General features: G+C 42.5%; 1 protein-coding gene across 4 annotated transcripts in view; it reads right to left on the bottom strand.

Annotated features, from left to right (window-relative positions):
• The window catches only part of ZDHHC14 (zinc finger DHHC-type palmitoyltransferase 14), a 275301-nt gene that overhangs the window by 114309 nt on the left and 148220 nt on the right, over positions 1–12772 (bottom strand). The gene's annotated exons all lie outside the window — the stretch shown is intronic.

Genomic DNA, 12772 nt, shown 5'->3' with positions numbered 1-12772 from the left:
GAAAAAAAGGAAACATAATGTCAGTAATCAACAGTGAACAGTCTATAGTTTCCAAGAAGCCAAAAGTCTCTTTGAAGGAGCAAAATTGGGGATCCCTGGGTGGCGCAGCGGTTTGGCGCCTGCCTTTGGCCCAGGGCGCGATCCTGGAGACCCGGGATCGAATCCCACATCGGGCTCCCGGTGCATGGAGCCTGCTTCTCCCTCTGCCTGTGTCTCTGCCTCTCTCTCTCTCACTGTGTGCCTATCATAAATTAAAAAAAAAAAAAAAAAAATTTAATTGAAGGAGCAAAATTGATTTCCATTAAAAATTCATCTGTGTGAAGCATTTACATTTGGTGGGGGGTCTGTCATGCTCTCTAGCAGACAATTTAACCCTCCCTCCTCAGCTGCAGTAACCCAGGCCCTCTGCTCCCACCATTCTCCTCGGGAAAGACACTGCAGGCAAGTGGCAGTCATCCTGCTTGGCCAGTCAGTGAAAGACATACAGAGTCACACTGACAATAGAGCTGATGAATCTGTGGGATCTTCCCACCCTTCCCTGGAACCACATAATAAAAGAAGACCCCAGCTAAGAGCCGTCTCCACCAGACCCAGTCTGTCCTTCCTGAGGCGAACATGAACTCTTCATGGTGGGGGGGAGGGGAGAAAAAAACACCAAAAAACTGAGAACCACAAATTCACCCTTAAAAGGCAAGAAACCATTTTTTCAATCTCTTGGAGTTAATCTATCCAAAAGAGGTTAATGACCTATGGAAATGAACTTGCAAAGCAGTTTCTGAAGAGGCTTCATGGAATTTAGGCAGCTAGAATATAATATACTCCCGCTTTCCAGAAGGCATGTGAGCTACCAACTGAAGAACAAGACTCAACTCAATTCTATGAAACCTCCTCACTGTCTTTCAATATTGGGAGCTGATATGCAGCCAGGGTAGGGACGAGTCAGGGAGACAAATGTCTGCCAGCCAGGCTCTGGGGATCCAGGAACTAGGGCAGCTCCAAGCACCACGCCCTGGATCAGTCATGGCCCCTTGGTTCCACAGAGGTGGCAAGATGCAGAGTGAGAACCAGCTCAATGCCTGGAGCTGAGTGAGGGTAGGATCTGCAATGTTCATGGTCATGGTCAGTCTGTTGTCACCATGTTCATCGGGCATCAAGAAACACAACATGGAACCACAGAATGGTAATATCTGGAATGGAAAGCATCTCCTAGATGGTCCATACCATCAAGGGATGCTCATGCAGACACTCAAGACAAAACAAAGAGAGGGAGCTGGAGAGGAAGGATCTGTTCAAGACAAGGAGGTAGACAGGGGGGCTCCATCCTGGGAATGTTAGGGAGGACTAGCACCCCATTCCTGTGCAGTGCTTGCAGAGGAGGTGGTGAGGTCTCTGATATGATGGCAAGGGGATCTTGGTAAGAGGTACAGGCCTCGAGGATCACAGGACATGATCCCCTTTGCTGAGGCCAACATTAGGCATGTTAGAATGTCTGGTCTTCAAGAGGCATAGTGAATTGATATACTCTGTGGGATGGTTACTATGACCTGAAGACCAAAGGCCTCCCCCAAATTCTCTGCTCTGGAGGAACCCAGAGAATTTCCAACAACTTTAAGAAGGTAGAGGAGTGACCCCCAATATGACTAGGCCTGTCCTGCCAGGCAGGCAGACTGTGGTCTCCAGGAAGATCACTTGATTCAGAGAGATAAAAATATATGACATTTCTAACAACTCTTTCATCTCTCTCACACCAACTGCCCTGCAGAAACAACACAAAACAACCATCACCAGTACCATGTCACACTTTGCTCACTGGATTGTCAGTTGACTTCCCTTCATGAGACTCATGGGAAATCATGAAAAACCGTTCATTCTCATTCCTGCATCAATATAACCCAGCCCAAACTCCCAGACACTTAGACACTTTTTGAACATCTATAGAGTAGGAAAGTGAATTTAGCAAAGAGAGCCAGCAGACATAAAGAAATTGCTGTGGCGAATATCATTTCCAAAGGGGAAAAACTGAGAGTCTTTCCCCTAAGATCAAGAACACAACACAAAGGGGAAAAACTGAGAGCCTTTCCCCTAAGATCAGGATGTTCATTCTCACCACTGCTATTCAACATAGTACTAGAAGTCCTAGGCTCAGCAAACAGACAACAAAAAGAAATAAAAGGCATTCAAATTGGCAAAGAAGAAGTCAAACTCTCCCTCTTCTCAGATGACATGATATTGTATGTAGAAAACCCAAAAGACTCCACCCCAAGATTGCTAGAATTCATACAGCAATTCAGCAATGTGGCAGGATACAAAGTCAATGCACAGAAATCAGTGGCATTTCTGTACAGTAACAATGAGACTGAAGAAAGAGAAATTAAGGAATCAATCCCATTTACAATTGCACCCCAAACCATAGGATACCTAGGAATTTACGTAGCCAAAGAGGTAAAGGATCTGTACTCTAAAAACTACAGACATTTCTGAAAGAAATTGAGGAAGACACAAAGAGATGGGAAAACATTCTATGCTCATGAATTGGAAGAATAAATATTGTGAAGACGTCAATGCTACCCAGGGCAATTTACACGTTCAATGCAATTCCTATCAAAATACCATGGGCTTTCTTTGCAGAGTTGGAACAAATAATCTTAAGATTTGTATGGAATCAGAAAAGACCCCAAATAGCTAGAGGAATATTGAAAAGGACACCAATGCTGGGGGCATCCAATGCCTGATTTCAAGCTGTATTACAAAGCTGTGATCATCAAGACAGTGTGGTACTGGCACAAAAACAGACACATAGATCAATGGAACAGAATAGAGAACCCAGAAATGGGCCCTCAACTCTATGGTCAACTAATATTCAACAAAGCAGGAAAGACTATCCACTGGAAAAAGGACAGTCTCTTCAATAAGTGGTGTTGGGAAAATCGGACAGCCACATGCAGAGGAATGAAACTGGACCACTCTCTTACACCATACACAAAGATAAATTCAAAATTGGTTGAAAGATCTAAATGTGAGACAAGAATCCATCAAAATTCTAAAGGAGAACACAGGCAACACCCTTTTTGAACTTGGCCACAGCAACTTCTTGCAAGATACATCTATGAAGGCAAGGGAAACAAAAGCAAAAATGAACTATTGGGACTTAATCAAGATAGAAAGCTTCTGCACAGCGAAGGAAACAACCAACAAAACTAAAAGACAACTACAGAATTGGAGAAGATATTTGCAAATGATGTACCAGATAAAGGGCCAGTATCCAAGATTTATAAAGAACTTATCAACCTCAACGTCCAAGACCCAAACAATCCAGTCATGAAATGGGCAGAAGACATGAACAGATATTTCTCCAAAGAAGACATACACATGAGCAATAAGCACATGAAAAAATCCCCTGCATCACTTGCTATCAGGGAAATACAAATCAAAGCCACAATGAGATACCACCTCACACCAGCGAGAATGGCTAAAATTAACAAGAGAGGAAACTACAAATGTTGGAAAGGATGTGGAGAAAGGAGAACCCTCTTGTACTGTTGGTGGGAATGCAAAGTAGTACAGCCACTCTGGAAAAAACAGTGTGGAGGTTCCTCAAGAAGTTAAAAATAGAGTTACCCTATAACCCAGCAGTTGAAGTACTGGGTATTTACCCCAAGGATACTGATGTAATGAAATGACAGGACACCTGCACCCCAATGTTCATAGCAGCAATGTCTACAACAGCCAAACTGTGGAAGGAGCCACAGTGTTCTTTGACAGATGAATGGATAAAGAAGATGTGGTATATATATTTAAAATATATATATTATATAATATATAATACCCCCATTATATAATATATAATAATAAAAAAGAACTTGCTGTGAAAAAACAGAATACAAGACTGTCTAACCTAAAGATCTCTGCTTTGTGAAAGTATTCAGTTAAATTATGGAAAGGACTTTTTAAATACAACCAATTTTTCTCTGCATTAAAAAAAAAACAACAACAACAAACAAATCAAAACACTGCTTTCCTCGAGTGTTTTCTGGCAAATACTAACATAATTAATACCCTTTAATGGGCTTTCAGTTTTTCTAAAAAATGTGAAAAGCTTCAAGTTGAATAAACAAACATTTAAGAGACAAGGGACACCATAATCTGGCAAATACCACTGAGTGTCTAATTCTGGATTTGTAAAGGGAACATTTTCTTGCAATAGGAATTGGACAATTAGAAGATTTTAAAACATGGCCCCACTTAGGGATTCAATATAAAGTGACTATCAAAATCACATTTACTACTGAATCAAAGTCACAATCCATAAGTTCGTAGGGGGCTGAATCCCAATGTGGTGCGATACAGTGGGCTTCAGGGATAGGTGGCTCTCAGGACATGTCTATTTCATCGTTTGGCATGTTTGGACTGTGACATAGAGCTTCTATGAAGAGCTGGTAATAAAGACCAGTTTCTGCAAGTCTTTTGATTAAATCTCTGACTATGATGCCAACCTGGAGTTAAGAACAAGGAACTCAAACTCTAGAGGGTCATCAAAAGTTATTTGTGTCATAAAATGTGACACCACCTTTGTTACACTTATTGTCATATAAAAAACAACCTCACCATTGTATTAAGCCGGAAAATGTGCTAGTGTACCTCAATCAGACATAAACACAGTCCATATAGAAGGCATAAAACTGACCCTGGTACTAATAGATCTCTATTTATATTAGCCTTAAAAGATTTATTTTTATTTTTTCTCTTTAGTATTTTTTTTTAATTCTAGTTAATTAACATTTTTGGTAAAATTGGTTTGAAATGTAGAATTTAGTGATTCATCATACAACACTCAGTGCTCATCATAACAAGTGCCTTCCTTCATCCCCATTGCTCATCTAGCCCATCCCCCACTCCTCTCCCTCCATCAACCTTTAGTTTGTACCCTGTCACTAAGAGTCTCTTATGGTTTGTTTGCCTCTCTTTTTTTCGTGTCTCCTATGTTCATCTGTCTTGTTTCTTAAATCCCACCTATGAGTGAAATCATGTGGCATTTATCTTTTTCTAACTTATTTCATTTAGCAAAATACCCTCTAGCTCCATCCACATCATTGCAAATGGCAAGATTTCATTGTTTGATGGCTAAGTAATATTTCATTATGTATATACCACATCTTCTTTATTCATTCATCTGTCAATGGACATTTGGGCTCTTTCCATATTTGACTATTGTGGACGTTGCTGCTATAAATATCGGGGTGCACGTGCTGCTTTCAATCAGTAACCCTAAAATATATATATTTTTAGTCTAAAAGAATCTACTCTAGGTGGACCGTGTGTGTGTATATATATTTTTTATTTTATTTTATTTTTTTACAAAATGGTTAGAGAAATCATAGTGTAGAAGATGATTTTTCAGAATTTAAATTCAGGCCGTTTTCTCCTCTTTCTCATTGTTAATGAGTTTGAATAGGAAACAGTTGGAAGAGTCATTATGCAGCAGCACCCAGGACACAGCAAGACAGTGTGATGGGGCACACTGGTCAGTAGGATGTAATCCACCACAGGTGTCACGAGCTGTGATTTAGCTCCATTTGGCTTCTCCAAGGATGAAGGCTACTTCAGTGCTATTGGAAACCCCCCAGGAAGGTGGGTTAGTAGATCCTAGGTTATGGCGTATTTCTCTTCCCCTTCTAGGTCTGAAATGTTCCTTGGTTGACCTCAGAGCTTGCTTGCTCCAAGTCCTAAAGGGGGCTCCTTAGAGCATGATGCAATTAATGAGTAACCCATGTCCTAAACAGTTTCTCATTGTCCCAAGTGCGCTGCATGGGGCTGTTATCTTTGAGGACCACCCATTTCCCCAGGCTGCCAGCTCCCAAGGCCTCTCATCACCTTCACCTGCCTCTCCTCATCTCCCACCGAGGATGTCCACTGCACTAGTCTGCTAATTATGTGACATTCAAAATGAGATAGCAAGCAATGTCTTTAACTTGAATGTTCTGTGCCCTGGCACATTCTCATCCCACAGATAATATATCATGGTCTAAGTTATTTGTCCTTAAGTGTAGATTGGCTCAGACCTCAACCAGGAAGAGTCTGATTGACAAGTGAATGCCTACTACCTGCCAGGCCTTCTCCTAACCGTGTAACTGGTTGGCCAACCTAGAGGAATCATGCATGTCTCTGAACCACAACTTCTTTGGTCTTCCTTTTAAACCTGCCCCTGCCCCTGCCCCTGCCCCTGCTCCTGCCCCTGAGTAAAAACTTAAGTGAGTCCTCTGACTTTCCTGATTATGAGAAGAACGTGACAGGAAGTCCTCTGGTCACTTCAAGTGGCAAAAAAAGCTTGTACAAATCATTAAAAGTATAGCAGTCCAGGTAATGGTGGAAACTTCTAACTTGGTTTTTAGTTAGGCCTCTTCCCCAGCTGGCCAAGTGCAGTTTCTAGCCCCATTCTGTCCTTGCAGGCATCTTACAGAATTACCCCAAGTACTGTATTCCTCAGCTTCTCCTGCCTGGGGGGACAACTGGAACACCATCAGCCCTCTATCTGCTAGGCCCTCACTTCAATCTGCCCTAACCATGAGGCCAGATCTAGGCCACACTTCTCTGCCCCAAAGCCTGCAATGACTCCCCTTTTCCTGCTAAGTTAAGTTCATGTTTCTTCTCAAGCATCCATGACCTCTCAGCCTTCCCAAACAAGTGTCTGCTAACCCAGCCCTTGTGTCTGGAATGCTTTCACCCCCAATGTTCAAGATCCTACAAAGACTTTGTGAAAAGATTTTCTTGCCTCACCTCCAAGAAGAGTGATGGCTTCTTTCTCTGAGCCTCCATAATATTTTGCTTCCTTCTGTCTGTGGAACCTGTGGCTGTTGGTGGACATGTCCCATGCATCTGACTGGACCAGAGGTCCTGGAGAGTGAGACTTGGCCTTGTTCACTGCAGAGCAGGTGTTTGGAAAATTCTTGCTGAGTGACTAAGTGAACTGGCCTCATTCAACTGAATTTTATAATAATATCATGGAGAAGAAGAGGAAAGTCAAATTAGCCACACTCTCAACCTCAACAATGTATCTTGTGTCTAGAACTCATTTCTCTGTCTTCCAAGCCTGCTCGGTACAAGTGTAAGGGAGTTACAAGTACCTTTCTCCAAACAGGTGCTAAGGATCCACATTGTCCAAGAGGTTTCCCTGGCCAAGAGAAGGAGTCCCTAGTCTGCTGAGTCAAGTGTGCAATATGTATGCATCCTGTAAGCATTAGCTAGAACCTCTAACCCCTCCATGCCCTAAAGTCCTAGCAGACAAAGCTCCTTATGTTGGTAAAACTTAGTACAATACTAGATGCTCTTGAGAGTTCCCCTTCCAACTAGCTCCTGTGCGACAAAGAACAATGTCTAGTTTCTCTTTGAAATCTTAGACAACACTCTTTATAAAAAGCAGCAGAATTCACGCCCCTACACAAAGGATGAGATCAGCGCTACCCAGGCACCTTCCAAGTGCCACTCAGAGAGAGAAGAGAACATCTGCAGTCTTTCTGGTAAAGACAAGGCAGTAAGCAGACCTTGACCACAACAGGGATCGCTAGACCTCTGGAAGGAGGCAAGACTAATGGGAAATCCCAGCCAACCCAGAGCAACCAGCATGGCTTCGCAGCTGAAACACTGTAAGCAGCAAAGAAAATTCTTAGGCCGAGCTCAGACAACTTGAAAATGGCTCCTTCATATTTCTGAGCAACTGTGGCTGGGATCTACAATTCTGAGTGCCATCTGTGAGGAAGACTCCTTCCCCCAAGGGCCTGGATTCAATACAAGATGATGATGCAGCTGCCAAAGATATAAACACCAAATGGAGTCTTCTCTCTATCTGAAGAATTGTGACCTACATACAACCCAGGGCCTGTGGAAAACAGGCTATGAGCATCTTAGTCTTCCGAAAGCTCAATGGGAAAGTGACAGGAGGAAAAAAACACAAGAATCTGAAGGCATGCATTTTCATGACATGAAAGGAATGAGCTAATTTAGCCCCAGACCAAAGAAATTCTAACCTGATGAAAAGCCATCCCCATGCCCCACTCCCCTCAGTGCACATTGGTGGGGGCTGGTAGGCTCTGGCTGTAGTAACTAAATACCCACAATAGACTGTCACCTTGCTGTATGTCAGAGGTAAAGAGAGGCCTTTCCAGGTAAAAATTAGAAAAATCTAACCTAATTGCCAAAAGATGAGAAGGGATCTTTTCTTTCCTTTTTCTTTTTCTATTCTTCTTCATCGTTGTCATCGTCGTCTTCTTTTTTTTTTTTTTTAAGAGAGAGGGCTCAAGCAGGAGGGGCAGAGGGAGAGTGAGAGAGAGAATCCCAAGTAGACTCCATGCTCAGCATGGGGCCCAATGCAGGGCTCCATTCCATGACCCTAACATCATGACCTGAGCTGAAATCAAGAGTCAGATGCTCAACAAACTGAGCTACCCAGGTGCCCAAGAAGGAATGTTTTTGCTTCTACTAGCAATCTTCTCAAATCTTTATAAAAAAATAATTATTTGTGGTTTGGTGTTTATTGATGAAGGGTGGAACTGTTGTCTGGGTGCCATGTTACTGGAGACTATGCAATCAGTGTGTTTTGTCATTATTTATGACAACATTATTTTACCATCAAACAGATACTGGCATCCCAGAATCAATACTGACATTAATTCTGCATTGCTATTTAGAGACTGGCTCCCAGGGTAGAATGTGACATACAACTGATTCCTTGGACAAAATTCCTTGGGCCACATTAATTTCTGAAACATTTCAGATAGGAAATCTGGATTTCATTACTGGGTAGCCAGGTCTCTCTGGTTCTCCACAGGACATTCTTTGGGGGAAGATTAGCTATACTTAAAAAGAAAAACAAAACAAAATAAAACATTAACAAGATGTGGCAGAGACATTAAAACCAAGTAGCCTTTGGAACAAAAAGTAGAGAGTCTTTTCCCATATCAAAACAACTCGAGTCATCTTTTCATTTTTTTTTTTGCCTGAAAATGGACACACATACAGAAAAAAAAAATCCTATTAATTGTAGCTCATGACCCTTGACTACAACACGGTCTATGTTTGGTATTCGTGCTCTGCCCTGCACACACAAAAGCATAAACACCAGAATCACTACTTTTTGCACAGAGAAATGAGGCACACCATGGAAGTTCATACAGGAAGGGGAGGTGGCCTTGCCTCTGTGATGCTATATGCTAACTAGAGACGTCTCTATGTTTCAGAAATCACAAAGTGAACCTATTATTTTATATTCCAGAATCTTGATTGCAATGCATTTCAGTAATAGATAGTTAGGGCAAATGATCATAAAATGAAATAATCTGAGCCAATGACTCACATGTCTGAACTAATAACAGAGTAGCCTTGTGAGGAATAGAGGTTGTAAGGGTTGTTATAAAAATGATCTTTATCCTTTTCATATGAGTCACTGTGAAGTCTGTGTATTTTTCATTTATAGGCAGGGACATAAACACCATTAATTCTATGATTTGTCCCTTAATCACATCCCTAGAAATAAATGTACCACTACAGGGCAAAGAGAAGTACATTACCTAAAAACGAATAGAGAAAAAGAGCATTCAGAAATAATGTCTGCTCACAATTCTAGAATGGGGGAAGATGATGATTTCATTAAACTCTCAAGACTTTCATTTCCCTTTGAGAGACCCCCAGTGTCTGAAAAGCCCCCTTCTTGGTAATTACACATAATGACAAATCTGCCAATATGATCTGGAAGGAGGGAATTTTTTTAAAAGATTTTATTCATGTATTTGACAGAAAGAGGGAGAGAAAGCACACAAGCAAAGGATCACAGAAGGAGAGGGGGAAGCAGACTCCCCACTGAGCAGGGGCCCCGGCCAGGGGCTTGATCCCATGACCCTGAGATCATGACCTGAACCAAAGGCAGATGCTTAACCTATGGAGCCACCCAGGTGTCCCTGGAAGGAGGGAATTTAAATAAATGAACCCAGGGACAAAAGGGTAAACATAACAAGAGAAAACTGGAAGGAAAGGCTCAAACCCAGAGAGGAAGGCTGGGTGAGGGTAGAACTCCACATACACATTTGTGAACTGTGCAGAGTGAATCACTGTGTCATCAGAAACTCTGCAGGCTCATTTTCACACACGTCTACTTTCTTATCTGAGCAGTGTAGCTTTCAGGCTGTCTGGGGGTGAGGAGGCAGGTGAAGGTCAGGGATCAGGGACAGGACGGCCACTACGGAATCTGGCTTCTCCTTGCAGGCCTCTCAGCTGGGTGTGGTCTCTGCAGGGATGTCCCCAAATAGTACCGCCTTGCCTGAAGTCTCTACGGCTCCTATGTGACAAAATCAGTGTCATGATTCTAAACCCCGGGCCTCCCAGACCACCCAGAGAGGTCCAATTATAGACATAGAACCTAGGAATCTGTAGTTAAAAATACAGGTTTCAATTCACAGTGTGTAAATAATGTGTATACAGAGCTTCTCGGGAGAAGGGTGACATTTCAAAGTTTCTGCTGAGTGATTTTGAGTTTGATTTAAAATTCCAGGAAGCCAAGAGCTTTGGGCTAGTGTGTGAACCACAGGGGTAGATAGCCAGGATTTCTCTGTCCTGAGACTGGCTCTTTAATGACCTAACATGATTACTGAGCATGGTGACCGTAAGTCCCAGATTTTCCATTAGAGTCCTAACTCAGATGATCATGTCGTTTTTGGATAGAGTATGGCCGCTGAACTACCTAGCCATAGTAGTGCCATCACCTTGCTTTAGGTACATTCTGGATCCAAAAGAAATGGCAGGACCAGAAAGGTCCCTGCAGGAAGCTCCCCGCCCAGGACTCGCTGAGAGTGGGGGTGAGGCCTGGACAAGAGTGGCTGGAGGAGAGACCTCCTTCGCCCTGGCCCTACATAGAATGCCCAGAGTGGCTGCTCAGATCCTGTGTCACATGCGACAGGGTGTCCACTCCAACTCCTTTCTGGCAACTCTGTACAGGAAACTCTCAGCAGAACTTCAGTTCTGCTCATAATTCTGTATTTCATCAAACCTAAGGTACCAACATTTTAAAATGACTCACTAAGGAAAAATATGCCAAATAAGACAATACTCTAATCACTTAGAACCTGTATTTTAGATTTATTGAGAAAGCTATTTTAGGTTTATATAAACAGCAGTTTGAAAATCATATATCATTATTGTGCATATTTTTAAAAATGTGAACAAAATAAATTAGTGAAGGATTCCTAACACATCTTCACACTTTTCTGAATTGCTTTTCTACTCAGAGGGTCTGAGATTTGTGGTGTAGTCTGGTCCTGATACCCTCCCTCAGAAGCAACAGCTTCTGGACTCCCCCTGGCTTCCACTCCTGCCCCCCACACTCTGTCCCCAACAGCAAGAGTCACAGCTGTGAAAGAGGTCAGATCATGTCAGATCATGTCGCCTCTCTGGCAACCAAGCCACTTGGCTTGTACCTTTGACCTCCTCCTATTCTTTTTTTTTTTTTTAAGGTTTTTTAAAAAAATTATTTATTCATGAGAGACACAGAGAGAGAAGCAGAGACATAGATAGAGGGGATCACGACCTGAGCCAAAGGCAGATGCTCAACCACTGAGCCACCCAGGCATCCCCCTTGACCTCCCCTTCTACAATCCCTCCTTCACATCCTGCTTCCTCCTTATACCCCTTTGCGGTTCTTGGAAGCTGCCAGTCCTACCTGCCTGGGCTTTCGCCTGTGTGGTGCCCTCCACCCACCCAGAAGCCACTCTACAAGGAGCCACAAAGCTCCTCATCTCCTGCAAGTCTTTGCTCAAATATCACTTTCTCAGCAGAGCCTTCTCTGACCACACTGGGTAAACTCCCAACCCTCCTACACCAACACCCCAGCACTCCTGGCTCTTTTTGGACTTTATTTCCCTCCTATCACTTAACTCTGCTGGGCCCAAGTACTGTACATACTCATTTCTCACTGTCTGACTCTCCCCCTAGAGAAAAACTCAAAGCCACAGGATTTTTGCCTGCTTGGTTCACAGGCCTAACCCACAGAGCCTAGAATTGAGCCCAGCACATAGTAGGCCTTCAATAAATATTTGTCAAATGAACCGAATAGATTTCAAAAAAAACACAGGATGCAAAGTAGACACGAGATGATCCTGTTTTTGTTTCAAACACATATTTATATTCACAACTAAAGGAACGTGACCTAAAACATTACCTCATTATTCATGGTGAAAGACTGAAAGAGGAGGGTGATTTTGTGCATACGTACTTTTTGGTAATTTCTAAATTTTCTTAATTAAACAAGGCTTACTTTTGCAGTGGAAAATATGTAATTAAAAATAAATGCAGGGGATCCTAGGGTGGCTCAGTGATTTAGCGCCTGCCTTCGGCCTGGGACTCCAGGATCAAGTCCTGCATCGGGCTCCCTGCATGGAACCTGCTTCTCCCTCTGCCTGTTTCTCTGCCTCTCTGTCTGTGTCTCTCACGAATAAAGAAAATCTTTTTTAAAAAATAAAATAAATGCATAAATTGTCATTGAACCAAAATATGGAGGGGGAAGGGAATGCCAAATATTAAAATCTGTCTCTGCTGTCAAAAAAAATCAACCATCAACAAAGAAGATGCTTGACAATAATGCATATTCCGGTGATGGGCACTGAGGGGGGCAATTGATGGGATGAGCACTGGGTGTTATGCTATATGTTGGCAAATTGAACTCCAATAAAAAAATAAATAAACCTCAAAGTTGCCTCTAATGAGATTGGTGTGGTGCAAGGTATAGAGTATC

Source organism: Canis lupus, chromosome 1, assembly GCF_003254725.2.
Source record: "Canis lupus dingo isolate Sandy chromosome 1, ASM325472v2, whole genome shotgun sequence".
Classification (NCBI taxonomy): Eukaryota; Metazoa; Chordata; class Mammalia; order Carnivora; family Canidae; genus Canis; species Canis lupus.
This window is presented reverse-complemented; position numbering and strand designations above follow the sequence as displayed.